This window comes from Artemia franciscana, chromosome 7 (genome assembly GCF_032884065.1).
Source record: "Artemia franciscana chromosome 7, ASM3288406v1, whole genome shotgun sequence".
Taxonomy (NCBI): Eukaryota; Metazoa; Arthropoda; class Branchiopoda; order Anostraca; family Artemiidae; genus Artemia; species Artemia franciscana.
This window is the reverse complement of record NC_088869.1, coordinates 63,281,798-63,296,342: the sequence shown is the minus strand read 5'-3', so window position 1 is coordinate 63,296,342 and position 14,545 is coordinate 63,281,798. Positions and strand designations below refer to the sequence as shown.

Sequence of the window (14,545 nt, the reverse complement as noted above, 5' to 3'; positions counted from 1 at the left end):
GCAAAAGAGATAGAAAAAAGGAAAACAAACAAACAGCAACAACATAAAAAAGAGGCTCAGACTACTGATGTAGTACAGAATACCATTCCTGGGCAGTCATATTCACTTTTTTATGGAGTTTAGCTATTACTCTAGCTACTGCAATATTCGGGTCAGCAATTTTAAACTGACGGGCAATTTTTTAGATGCTTTGCCAGAGTTGAAGGCGGAGTAAATATTTTGCAAAACATGTTTTGTCAGTAATAGTTAACAGTTTCCAAAAGGGTAAAATATACAGACTGTGAGGGAGAGCTATTGCATTGAAAAGACTAGCTAGCGAATGCCGGTTAAATCTGAACTTGCAGGAAATTATTGTCGCATAAGATGCGGAAATGCGGCGGGTTGTATGTTCAATAAGGATGTACCGAGTGTGGTGTATGGATGAGCCTATAGGGAGACCAGGATAGACTGGGTAATTGGCAGGTTGAACCAAAGAATTCCCAGGTTTGACTGAATTTATTAGTCGCTCTTCCAGTTAAAAAGGACTATTTCCCACTTTGTCGAATTGAAATGTAGACTTTATATGCTTTTAGTCAACCTCTTTTTATCCAAGGTGGTTTTGCTTTTGAGTCTTTGTCTGAGGTAATCGATGGATAGATTCTCAGGTATAACGTAACCTTGGAGATCGTTTCGATTGGAAATGTAGGTTTTCAGAAAGATGTTCTTCAAAAATTTTTCGGTAGTCGTCACTGCTTTTAGGTGGTCTGTGCATAGTGTGCTTTTGAGTCTTTAGCGTATTGCCTCGGCAAGAAGATGTACTAGTTAAGATAATCGTCAGAGACGTTAGGGCATCTACTTGTAGAGAACCTCCATTGACTCCCTTTAAAATCTTCTCCTAAGACGTTTTAGTTGTGTCAAATCATTGCTACAACTCCCTCTTCAATCGGTCTTTTGGATCCTTGCGATATTTCCTATACGATTTTAGGAGCTTCTGCATGAAGCATGTGTCCAAATTCAGCGATAGGCCTAATGCAAGACTTTGGAGAGATAATTTTCTAGGAGGTCAAACATTGGCTCCTTCATTTAGCTACTCCTAAGCTATTTGGATTACATATTAGGTAAATTTATATCAACAATGTGTTTCCTATTGAGAATGTTCATCTCTCTGAAGCACATTATTGTTTTTTTCTTCTTACGCAAATGAAATAGACACAATAAAACTTAAAACTAGAAGAATTACGGTTAGTTTCTTACAGCTTCTCAAACCTTCGCTCTTATTAATGAATTAATTTGTGATCTGGTATAAACCATTTTGAAACATGAGCTTTTCAGAAATGATACCTTTTTGGTTCAAATATTTCCAAAATAATGGGCAGTAATACAGTAGTAATTTTCAGAATTGATATGTGCAATAAATTCCAATAAGTTTTCAGTAAAATATGTGGTAAACTTTAGTGCATAGAGCAGGAAGCTGAAAGGGTGACCACATCCCCACGCCTTTACAGTACTCCTATTCGTTTAAACTTTGGATGTTGCTCTTTAATTTCTCGTCTTAAAACTGATGTTTGTTTTTATTTAATTTAGTTCCTATTTTTAGTTTATTCAGAAAAAAAACAAGATTAGAATTACTCTAAAAATTCCATAAGAAACCATGGTCGCGCATGACTGTACTTCAAAAGTTCTATGGATTTTGTTTTTCCAAGAATTTTGGAGGTAATTTCGCTCTGAAGCAGGAACTGGCATAAAACAATAGTTTGTGCAGGTGTAAATTTTTTTCTGCCTAAAAAGGCCGTTGGAGTTAAACAGATTTTATTTGAGTGATCCTATCTCTATTTTCGTTCGTTGCAACTACTCTTAAAAACTTGTAACCTTAAGAAAATCTATGAGGAAGTCTGAAATACAAAAACAAAACCTCCAAGTTATAATTTTCCAGGAGCGCCGGGTTTTTTTTAAGTCTTGTTGTTGGAGGATACCCTGCTCTTTACACCTTTCTGCAGGCACGCATATGAATATAATCTTCTTTATCAAGCTCAAAATATTGTCGAAGTAATTAGGGATCTACCACCATCACTGCACCTGCATTGCATCTTTAGTAGACATTAAATAAAAAAACAACAAGTTTTTTTTAACTGAAAGTAAGGAGCAAAATTAAAACTTAAAACGAACAGAAATTACTTCGTATATGAAAGTGGCTGCTTCCTCACCAACGCCCCGCTCTTTACGCTAAAGTTTGACTCTTTCTCTCAACTCTTCTTTTTAAAACAGTAAAAAACTTTAGCGTAAAGAGCGGGGCGTTGGTGAGGAAGCAGCCCCTTTCATATACGAAGTAATTTCTGTTCGTTTTAAGTTTTAATTTTGCTCCTTACTTTCAGTTAAAAAACTTGTTTTTTTATTTAATTTCTGAACGTTTTTCAATTAATGCATGTTTTGATTTTGGCTCTCCGCAGAGGAATAATTAAAACGAAATTTGCATATTTTTTTATATTTTTTTTTTTTTTTTGCAAAATGGCTTTCTCTTAATTTTGATCGAATGATTTTGAGAAAAAAGAGTGGGGGATGGAGCCTAGTTGCCCTCCGATTTTTTGGTTAATTAAGATAAAGGCAACTAGAACTTTTAATTTTTTCGAATCTTTTTTTTAGTAAAAGATATACGTAACTTATAAATTAGCTTACGTAAAGAAGTTTTGTATTCTCATGTTTTTATTACATATATGAGGGGGTTCGCCCCCTCGTCAGTACCTCGCTCTTTACACTCAAGCTGAAATTTTGTCCCAATTCATTAAGAATGACCCCTGAATCACAAAAGCCGTAGAATAAATAGTTGAAATTACTAAAAATACTTTAGCGTAAAGAGCGGGGTATTAGTAGGAGGTGAGCCCCTTATATGGGTAATAATTTCTGTTCGTTTTAAGTTTTAATGCTGCTCTTTACTTCCAGCTGAAAAAACTTTTTCACATTTATTTTTTCATTGTTTTTTTTTCAATAATGCCAGTAAATCCAGCGCTCCCTTCATGGAAATTTTCTTCCACCATGACAGATTCCTAGATGGAAAGTTCCCCCAGCCTATCCCCCTATTCTCAACCCCTCCCTCCAACCAAAAAATCCTACTGAAAACGCCTGCACACTTCCCAATAGCCACTACTATATGCAAGCACTGGTCAAAGTTTGTAACTTGTAACCCCTCCCACGGGGACTGTGGGGGAGTAAGTCGTCCCCAAAGACATAGTTATAAGGTTTTTCGACTACGTTGAATAAAATGGCTATCTCAGAATTTTGATCCGTTGACTTTGGGAAAATAATTAGCGTAGGAGGGGGCCTTGGTGCCCTCCAATTTTTTTGGTCACTTAGAAAGGGCACTAAAACTTTTAATTTCCGTTAAATTGAGCCCTCTCGCAACATTCTAGGACAACTGGGTCGATACGATCACCCCTGGGAAAAAGAAAAAAAAACAAACAAATAAACACGCATCCGTAATCTGCCTTCTGGCAAAAAATACAAAATCCCACATTTTTGTAGATAGGAGCTTGAAACTTCTTCAGTAGGCTTCTCTGATGTGCTGAATCTGATGGTGTGATTCTATGACTTTTAGGGGGTGTTTCCCCCTATTTTCTAAAATAACCAAATTTTCTCAGGCTCGTATCTTTTGATGGGTAAGACTAAACTTGATGAAACTTATATATTTAAAATCAGCATTAAAATGCAATTCTTTTGATGTAGCTTTTGGTATCAAGATTCCATTTTTTAGAGTTTTGATTACTATTGAGCCGGGTCGCTCCTTACTACAGTTCGTTACCACGAACTGTTTGATATGACCTAAGAATTACGGGAGGTTTGGATGTAAATTCCACAATATTTATATGAAGAATTTATATGTTTTCCATGCATGGGCAGCCTCCCTACGCACTTCTCATCCAAGAAACGTCATTCTTGGGTGCTTCCCGATTTAACAGTATCTTTTTTTCTTACTATTTTGATGCAGTTTATTCTTCTAAAATTATAAATAAGTGCACAATTTATTATTTTTGTTTCACCAAAACTCTTAGCATAGAAAGATGTTTCATAGAAATTTCAGAATTAGCTTGTTGGATTTGAAAATGAAAACTCAAACTGTTCTTTTAAAGGGTCTAAAGTAATTTGTGGACACCCAGCCCTTCTCCCATTCCCATTAATTCCCCAAAAGTATCCAACCAAATTTTTAGTTAACTATTTTGTTTAGCATAGTTTGTCAATCTATTATCTATGTCTCTAAGGATGTCAACCCCACACAGCCCTCAGGGCAAGGGCTGTAATTTCACCAAATTGTCCATTGTTTTTATGTAGTATTTTCTATTGAAAAAGATGTGTTCGAAAAGACTAAGAGCACTCAGATAAAGCATTCAGAGACTGTTGAGGGGAGATTTGAACTAGATAAAAAGAAACAGTATATGCATACAGGTTGTCAAAAGGTTATAACTCAGGAATGACTGAGGGTTTTATCTTGGAACTTTCAAAGAACGATGAGGGGGATTATCAATTGACTAAAAAGGCACTATTTGCATGCTACTACTATTACTACTACCCCTACAATTACTGCTTCTGTCGTAACTGCTGCTAAAGCTGAATTATTGAGGTAAAAATTTGTTGAAATATTGGGTGAAAATTGAACTAAATCGAAACATACTAAATGATTACAGATTGTCAAAGTTGTTTATCAGCAATGTGTCAGCACTGGCTTACTCAATTGGAAGTTGGAATTTCAAGCGCCCTTTTTGAGAGTCAAAAGTAGGAGGAGGGCAATTTGCCTTCTCACATTCTCCTCTACCCAAAAGCATCAAATAGAATTTTTGAGATCGCCATTTTGCTCAAAATTAATTAAAAAGTTTTTCCACAATGCATATTTTTCAAAGAAAAGTAAAAAACTCCATTACGCTAAAAATGAGAAGAAATAAAGTCAGATAACTTTTCAAGCGTAAAACCACCACAAATCACCATCAATAAAAAATATGAGACTCAAAACGAATAGAAATTATAATAAACGATCGAGTCAAACTCAAAACAAGCAAAAACTAACATGAGTAGGGCTGACAACCCCCATTCATTCTCAAATTCTGAATATATTTTGTAATTTACTAAGAAAAAAACGACCGTGGATCGTCAGTTCAATATGCATATACTGATATTTATTCCTTAAAGTTTTAACAATTATTTGTTTATTAAAGTAAGAAAAGGAAAAGCATTTTAGATATATTTTGATTTAAGAAAAATACGAATTATGTTCAGGTCTTGAGAAGGCATGGGGGTTACAAGCCCTACTCACTGTTGTTTTTTTTTTAGTTTGAATAGATTGTTTATTGTAATTTCTTTTTGTTTTAGGTTTCATTTATTTATTGATGGTGATTTGGTTGAAAGTTTATTTTGACACTGTTTATGCTCATTTTTGGGATAGTGGAGCTCTTTACTTTTCTTTCAAAAAACTATTTCTTGGAAAAAGTTTTTTAGATCAATGTTTTTTATTGAAGTAGTACTTCCCATGGAATAAAATAATATTTTATATCTTTCCGTTTTTTACAGGAATTTTAGGCTTTGCATACTATTTGTATATTTGAAAAGCTTTTTCAGCACTTTATAATCCTGACAAAAATAGTATGGTTTAATTTCATTTTATACTTTAAAAAGTTGACCTGGAAAGTAGAACTTAATGTCGTTCCCGAAAATGTCATTCTAAAACTAATGTCATTCTTTCGTCTTTGAAAACCTGTATACACTTTTACTCTTTGGCTTTATCTAAATTGTAAGAGCAGAAGTAGTAATAGTACTAGCCCCAAAAGCTTCAAATTAATGCCCCCAGTCGTTCCTGATATATTGCTAAGGTTTTTCATTGACAACCATATACACAGTGCCTTTTGATTTAGTTTTAAAGCAAAATTTAATTTTAAAGCATAATGGGCCAATTGCATAATTGTGAGGAGGGGAGAGTTTCTGGGGAGAAATTGTGAGGAGAGGAGAGAAAATGGGCGTCTCTACATTTTTATTTTATGTGTTCGGAAAATGAATGTACTTGGGAGGAGGACTGCTTTTCCCTCAAATCTCTTTCTACACTAAAGGGGCAGGAGACATTTTAATCTTGATTTGAATTGGCTCCTTTAAAAGATTCAATGATATTTCTACCTACAATAGAGCGACTCTACCTTATGATATTGCTGATATGCCCTTTTGAAAACTTGAATGCCAAATTTTTTTATTTCGTTTCTTTACTTAGGGAAATGAAGACGTTAGATGGATCTAACTGCCGTCCTATCAATTTGACTCATAAAAATGACACTAGGACTTACGACTTCCATTTAAATTAGCCACACCCGAACTTTGTACGATTACCTTTTCCATAATAACCTCATAGAACAACGGGCACATAAAACACCTTACAACCTTTGCCCTGAGGGCAATCAGGGGGGTGGAGATTCATTCCCAAAGATTTAACTATCAGACCTTTCAAATATTCTTAACAAAATGTTTTTCTTTCAAATTTTGATTGGATATAATTTAGAAAAATATTTGGCGAGGGGGGTGTTTACCCTCCAATCATTTTTGACTACTAAAAGGACACTAAGACTTTCAATTTCCCATCTAGTGAGCCCCCTCCGAAGTTTACAGAACCACCCAATCCATAAAAACCTTTTATGCCCCCATGTTACAACTTGCAACCCTTGTCTTCAGTGACATACTTACTGGAACCTTCAACTACGCTGAACAAAATAGCTATCTCAAATTTTGATTGAATGTATTTGGAGAAACGATGGATGTTGTGGGGAGGAACTGGTTGTTCTCCAATCATTTTTGACTATTATAAAGGGCAACAGAACATAGAGTTTTCAACAGAATAAGCCCCTTTCAAAGTTTCAACTTCTGATCATCAATACGCCACCTCCAAGGGGCCACCAATACCCCCCTCCCCAACTTTTTGTTCCAATATTGTTATCCCATCCCTAAATGTTTTTGTTGTTTGAATTTTTGGGACTCAGAATATTTTGGGTTTAAAATTTTGGGGATAGAATTTTTGTTGACTCAGAATTTTTTGAACTTAAATTTTCAAAGAAGCTAGTTCAAAATGTTGTCTACTTATTTTGGTGCAAAATTCGATGAAGATACGTTTCTTTGAATCAAATGTGCTCTTCAGAATGTTTTTTGCTCTGTTTTGCACAAAGCTCTGTGAACATACGTTTCTTTGAATCAAATTTGTGGTTCAAAATGTTATTTACTCCGTTTTGCAGACAACATATGCTAGATATGGTATTCTAGAGTCTTAAATAGTTGAATTAGGTTTTTGCCAATGTTTCAGAGAGATGAATTGGATTTTTTAGAGTTAGATACATGAAGTGGAAATTTATCAAGATTCAGTCAGATACAGACACTATTACCCTGACACAAGTGGTATACTAGAGTCTGAAATAGGTGAATTAGGTTTTTACCAAAGTCTGAGAGAGAGGAATCGGATTCTTTTTAAAGTTACATACATATGAAGTGGGAATTTGTCAAGATTAAGTAGACACAGACACTAAAACCAACTCACAAGTGGTATACTAGAGTGTGAAATAGGTGAATTAGGTTTGTTAGATGGTAGTAGTGTCTGTATCTGAGTGAATCTTGATAAATTCCCACCTCATATGTCTATAAAGAATTTAAGGGAATGTACCAGCAATATCTCAGAAACAGCTTAGGTTATTAAGTTGGAACTTCTAAGGTATGTTGAGGTGGAATTAACCAAAACATGCTGTGTGCATACTGCTACTACTACAATTACAACAACTAGTAAGACTACTGGCGTTAAGATAAAATTTCCAGGCTATGTTGAGGGGGATTTTTTAGGGGAGATCAGGATTATCCCTTTCAGCTGCTCTTGAGAAGCTGTGCTTTAGTTTTTCGATAATGACTACAAAAAATCCTTTGATTTCGATGAAGAGCGTAACTGGGTTCATTATGTATATACTCTGTCGCCAACCTACTTTCAACTCCAGGAACTCTTGTTAGTGTTGTGAGGGAGGTTAAACTTTTCATTTCGTCAATATTATCATAAGAACGTTTCAAAACTTGATCCATTATGAACCAAAAAGCGATTTGAAGTGTCCTCTTGCATTTTGCATACTAATAGGTGATGCACTGATATTAAGAAGTATTTGTTTGATACCTTTTAAATCATCATCGTCAATTAGCGTGCTAGTATTTTCCGAAAACGATTTAAGAACAATTTTTGATATTTGACCATATTGCCTCAATTTAGTTTACAATATGTTCATTCCCAATCAGACTTTTTGGAAAGTTTGAAGACTAAAAAAATTTATACAAATAACTATAGAATGATTCAAGCATTTTATAATTTGCAGTCAAATCTGATACCAAATCAATTAAATTTTAACTCTTGCCGCGGAGTAACTTCACTGTTTGTGTCATCAATTTGCACATGTTCATCTTCAGCGAGATAAGTCAATAGTCTTTTACTTTGCTTACAACAGGATTGTGGAATTAGATATACAACATTTGATAAAGCCTTAGATAAATCTTCTTCCTGTTTCGGCGGTGGTGGTGGTGAATTCAGAGATTGATCATTAACAAATCATACATTTTATCATCTGGAAAGTTCTGTTTCCAAGAAAGTCAAGCATATCACCGTACTGGGTCTATTTGAATATTTTTAAAATTGTATTCCGTCAAGAGAAATCCTTAATAAAAATTCAAAGCTGTGCTAAGACGTTACAGACGTAAGATGCCAAGCTGCTCCACTAAATAATATATTAAAAAGGTAGCCAAATCCATAATCTTTGACAAATCACTATGCAAAAAGCTGTGGAAGAATTTGATATTAAGAGGACAACCTTAAAATACTTTTTTCAAAGACCAACCAAAAGAGAGCTATTGCAGACGAAAACTCCCCTTTTTCACCTCCTAGTATTGGCTCTTAAAGTGATGGTTAGCACTTTAATTTGACAAAAAAGACATTTGAAGGCAAGTGTTCAGTCATGAGTTAGAAAAACTGGCAATGAAATATTTTCAGATCCCTAGGGTGCACTTTGAGAAACATACGATACATAGCGCTCTTCCAAGCACATTAAGACCAGCCCAATCAAGTAGAAGGATGAACAGTGGCCTACTTTTACAAACAGTGGAAGACTTCGTAAAAAGACGGATGATAGAAATCGAGCCGTTTTTCTTCTAGACCACCGCGACAGCCACTTAGACGTAGTTTGGTCAACCTATGTAAGACGATTGGCATCAAAATGCTTACCTTTCGACCCTATTGGTCACTCAAGACGCAAACTTTGAATGGTGGACGCTTCGAACCTATTTAGTTGGAACTTAAAAACAATTAAATATTGTCTTTATCTGAATCTAGGTAAACACATATATATTTACAAGATGGTAGAGCTCTCTTGTGATCAATGTTTGAAAAATATTTCCCCTTGAAATAAAATTTTATTAGTCATGACTACCGCTATATATCCTCTGATTCGTGACATTTTCAGGAAAGCGTCTTTCTTTCCTTTTTTAATTACTGGTAGAACACTCTTATATGGGGGATTAGCTGATGAAACTACTTCAGAATCACTAGATCTTGATACCAATATTTTCACTGCTAAAAGTCAAGTTTGGTTTTTCCAGAATTGCTTAAACCATTCCCAAGGGCATATGGAACACTACAAACAGGTATGGAAACAATTTGAGAGATAGAACTAGAATATTGATTGAAACACAAGAAAAGCAAACACACAGACATATAGCAAAGAAAAGGATGAGCAAGCGTGATTATAAATTATAAGAAAACAGTTAGACAACTAAATACAACTCAAGACTCCAAGACTGCCTCTTCAAAAAGGTGCTGGTAGCACCGGATGAGTTTAATAAAAATTATGAATTATGTGAAAGAGATCAAAAACTGGCCACCCATTAGAATGTAATTTTTTTCTAACAATAGTCGTTAAAACTCAGTCTCAAACTTCTAGTTTAGTGATTGTAATGATTTATTAGCTTGGCTGACTGCATCTTTTTACTTTAATATTGAATTCGATGTCCATCTGGTCCATATTTGAACAAATGAGAGCTATATTTAATGTATCCAAATTCACCCCTAGGATTGTTCAAAGTCTCTCCACTATTTGGGGTGACCTAGGACAGTGAGAAAAAATAAAAATGTACGACGTTTTTAAAGAAGGAAAAATAAGAACAATGGACCAAAGAAACTTCAGGACAAACCAAGTAGTTGGAGCCTTGGAAGTCACCAATCGGTCAAATACGTGCCTGAGCACAGCTTCCCGAGAGCAGCTGAAAGGGATAATCCTGATCTACCCTACAAAATCCCCCTCAACATAGCCTGGAAATTTTATCTTAACGCCAGTAGTCTTACTAGTTGTTGTAATTTTAGTAGTAGCAGTATGCACATAGCATGTTTTGGTTAATTCCACCTCAACATACCTTAAAAGTTCCAACTTAATAATCTAAGCTGTTTCTGAGATATTGCTGGTACATTCCCTTAAATTCTTTATAGAGACATATGAGGTAGGAATTTACCAAGATTCACTCAGATACAGACACTACTACCATCTAACAAACCTAATTCACCTATCTCACACTCTATTATACCACTTGTGAGTTGGTCTTAGTGTCTGTGTCAGACTTAATCTTGACAAATTCCCACTTCATATGTCTGTAATTTTAAAAAGAATCCAATTCGTCTCTCTCAGACTTTAGTAAAAACCTAATTCACCTATTTCAGACTCTAGTATACCACTTGTGTCAGGGTAATAGTGTCTGTGTCTGACTGTATCTTGATAAATTCCCACTTCATGTATCTAACTCTAAAAAATCCAATTCATCTCTCTGAAACATTGGCAAAAACCTAATTCAACTATTTTAGACTCCAGAATACCATATCTAGCATATGTTGTCTGCAAAACGGAGTAAATAATATTTTGAACCACGAATTTGATTCAAAGAAACGTATGTTCACAGAGCTTTGTGCAAAACAGAGCACAAAACATTCTGAAGAGCACATTTGATTCAAAGAAACGTATTTTCATCGAATTTCGCACCAAAATAAGTAGAAAACATTTCGAACTCGCTTCTTTTAAAATTCAAGTTCAAAAAATTCTGAGTCAACAAAAAATTCTATCCCCAAAATTTTAAACCCTTATTTCATAGTTGTTGTTTTTTCAACGTGGAGGAATCGCCTTTGGTCATATGATAACTTATTGCGTTCTTGTTTGACATACAAGATTAAAAACTTCGATAGGCTGACAACTTCATCATTTAACCAATAGTGAAAAAACAAGCACAAACGAGAAAGTAAAACCATGAGTTTCGTAATAAATAATAAAATGTCATCTATGGTATTTCGATCCTGAAAAATTAGGGATAGCTTTATAATACCAACTAGATTATTGTTCCGAGTTGCCATCCGGCACGAGGTCTAAGATTGAAAAGGATAAAGTTCAAGTGGCTGCAAAGTCAATTTAATCCCTTCTTTCGATACTATTTTGTTGTTGTTTTTTCAACGCTGAGGAATAGCTTTTGATAATGTGATTACTGGTCGCTAGCGAAGAAACAAAACCAAAGTATTGCTCTCGCAACTCTTTAGTCGGCGAAGCTGGACAAATGTTGCCGCAACACTTCAAGTTGCCCGGGCAACGTAGGTCTAGTTTTTGTTAATTGTGGGAGCTAGAAAAGAGTGGAAGGGGCGTGGATCTTGGCGAGGAGAGCCATCTTTTCTGAATGAAGACTGGGTTCGTTTTGGAAGCAGGATCAAAAAGTGGGATGTAATCGGGTCTGAGCAAAAAGGAGGAGAAAAGACAATTTATTGGAATATAATTAATTTGGCAGGGATATACAGCGGAATGTAGACAATCTGTGAAAACGCCTGTTACTTGGCGATTTTCATGGTGGGAATGGTGATTCATGTCCGTCGAGGAGCCGTTGGTTTATGGGAGAGTAGGGGAGGGTGTAGGGCCACGGTCTGTAATTTGGGAGGGGATAAGGCTTTTGTATGAGGAACATAGCGCAGGGATATTGTTTGGCAAAATAGGAGAAGGAGGAATGGGAACTGACGTTTCTGAGAGGCTGAGTATAGTATCGGAACGAGGAGGATATTTCTTTTTCATGCGTTCAGAACGGGAGCAGATTAAAAGGTTTCCTAGGGGTTGAACAGTGCTCGACGAACTTTGTTTAGGGCATTTTTGCCTGGGTTTAATGCACTAGAAAAGGGGGGCTAAAGAGGGAGGAGTGACTCTCACAATTTTTATCTTTAACAGACTGGTGCAATTTTCTCCCTAGGGGTGGATAATAGGAAAGGGGAACCTTAACATGACCCTTAGTGCAACCAAAACAATGACCACCCAACAAAATCATATTTGCACATCAATGAATGTGAGACAAAACAACTATCTTATTCGTAAGATTATTCACTTCACTACTTTCAAAACAGCGTGTGATATCTGGGATAGGGTTAACGAGGGCCCTGCAATAATTAGTAGAAATATAATTGTTCAGAGATGAGACAAGATCAGAGGGATTAGCCAGGTCATGAATAACTGATGAGTGTTCGATACTTTTCAAACAATTCGTGGTAACAAACTGTAGTAAGGAGCGACCCGGCTCAATAGTAACTAAAAATCTAAAAAATGGAATTTTGATACCAATACCTACATCAAAAGAATCGCATTTTAATGCTGATTTTAAATATATAAGTTTCATCAAGTTTAGTCTTACCCATCAAAAGTTACTAGCCTGAGAAAATTTGCGTTATTTTAAAAAATAGGGGGAAACGCCCCCTGGAAGTCATAGAATCACACCATCAGATTCAGCGTATCAGAGAACCCTACTGTAGAAGTTTCAAGCTCCTATCTACAAAAATGTGGAATTTTGTATTTTTTGCCAGAAGGCAGATCACGGATGCGTGTTTACTTGTTTTTTTTTTGTTTTTTTGCCCAGGGGTGATCGTATCGACCCAATGGTCCTAGAATGTTGCAAGAGGGCTCATTCTTACGGAAATGAAAAGTTCTAGTGCCCTTTTTAAGTGACAAAAAAATTGGAGGGCACCTAGGCCCCCTCCCACGCTAATTATCTTACCAAAGTCAACGGATCAAAATTCTGAGATAGCCATTTTATTCAGCGTAGTCGAAAAACCTTATAACTATGTCTTTGGGGACGACTTACTCCCCCACAGTCCCCATGGGAGGGGCAACAAGTTACAAACTTTGACCAATGCTTACATATAGTAATGGTTATTGGGAAGTGTACAGGCGTTTTCAGGAGGATTTTTTTGGTTGGGGGAGGGGTTGAGAAGAGGGGGATATGCTGGGGGAACTTTCCATCGATAATTTGTCATGGGGGAAGAAAATCTCCATGAAGGGAGCGCAGGATTTACTAGCATTATTTAAAAACACAATGAAAAAATAAATATGAAAAATTTCTTTCAGCTGGAAGTAAGGAACAGCATTAAAACTTAAAACAAACAGAAATTATTACCCATTTGAGGGGCTCAACTCCTCCTAATACCTCGCTCTTTACGTTAAAGTATTTTTAGTAATTTCAACTATTTATTTTACGGCTTTTGTGATTCTGGGGTCATTCTTAATGAATTGGGACAAAATTTAAGCTGTAGTGTAAAGAGCGAGGATCTGACAAGGGGGCGAACCCCCTCATATATGTAATAAAAATATGAGAACACAAAAGTTCTTTACGTAAGCTAATTTATAAGTTACGTAAATCTTTTACTAATAAAAATATTCATAAAAAATTAAAAGCTCTAGTTGCCTTTTTAATTAACCAAAAAATTGGAGGGCAAATAGGCTTCCTCCCCTGCTCTTTTTTTCTCAAAATCATTCGATCAAAATTATGAGAAAGCCATTTAGCCAAAAAAAAACAAATGTAAATTTTGTTTTAATTATTCCTCTGCGGAGAGCCAAAATCAAAACATACATTGATTCAAAAACGTTCAGAAATTAAATAAAAAAAAACAAGTTTTTTTAACTGAAAGTAAGGAGCGACATTAAAACTTAAAATGAACAGAAATTACTTCGTATATGAAAGAGGCTGCTTCCTCATCAACGCCCCGCTCTTTACGCTAAAGTTTTTTACTGTTTTAAAAAGAAGAATTGAGAGACAGAGTCAAACTTTAGCGTAAAGAGCGGGGCGTTGATGAGGAAGCAGCCTCTTTCATATACGAAGTAATTTCTGTTCGTTTTAAGTTTTAATGTCGCTCCTTACTTTCAGTTAAAAAACTTGTTTTTTTTATTTAATAACTTGGTTTTACGTTAAAATAGCTAGTATCGATGGAGAGACTTTCGTTTTTCATGAAAATTTAAAAGTTTAGATTTTAAGTTAAATTCTTAAAATCACACTTGCAGTATTTGTTATTGTAAGATATACGGAAATTTTTGAGGGGGAAGTTTCTCGGGGAGAGAGGGTGGAGAGTGATATCCCACTGAGAGAATTTTAAGTGGGGAAGAAATTTTCCGGTGTTAGCTTTCTAAGGCAAGTTTTGCATAGGGAAAGGATTGTAAGCTAATCAATCTGACCATTGTTTACATATAGTGTTTGTTAA

The 14,545-nt window shown here is 35.5% G+C and overlaps 1 protein-coding gene across 5 annotated transcripts in view; it reads right to left on the bottom strand.

Annotated features, from left to right (window-relative positions):
* The window catches only part of LOC136029581 (uncharacterized), a 79,477-nt gene that overhangs the window by 23,762 nt on the left and 41,170 nt on the right, over window positions 1-14,545 (bottom strand). The window lies entirely within an intron of this gene.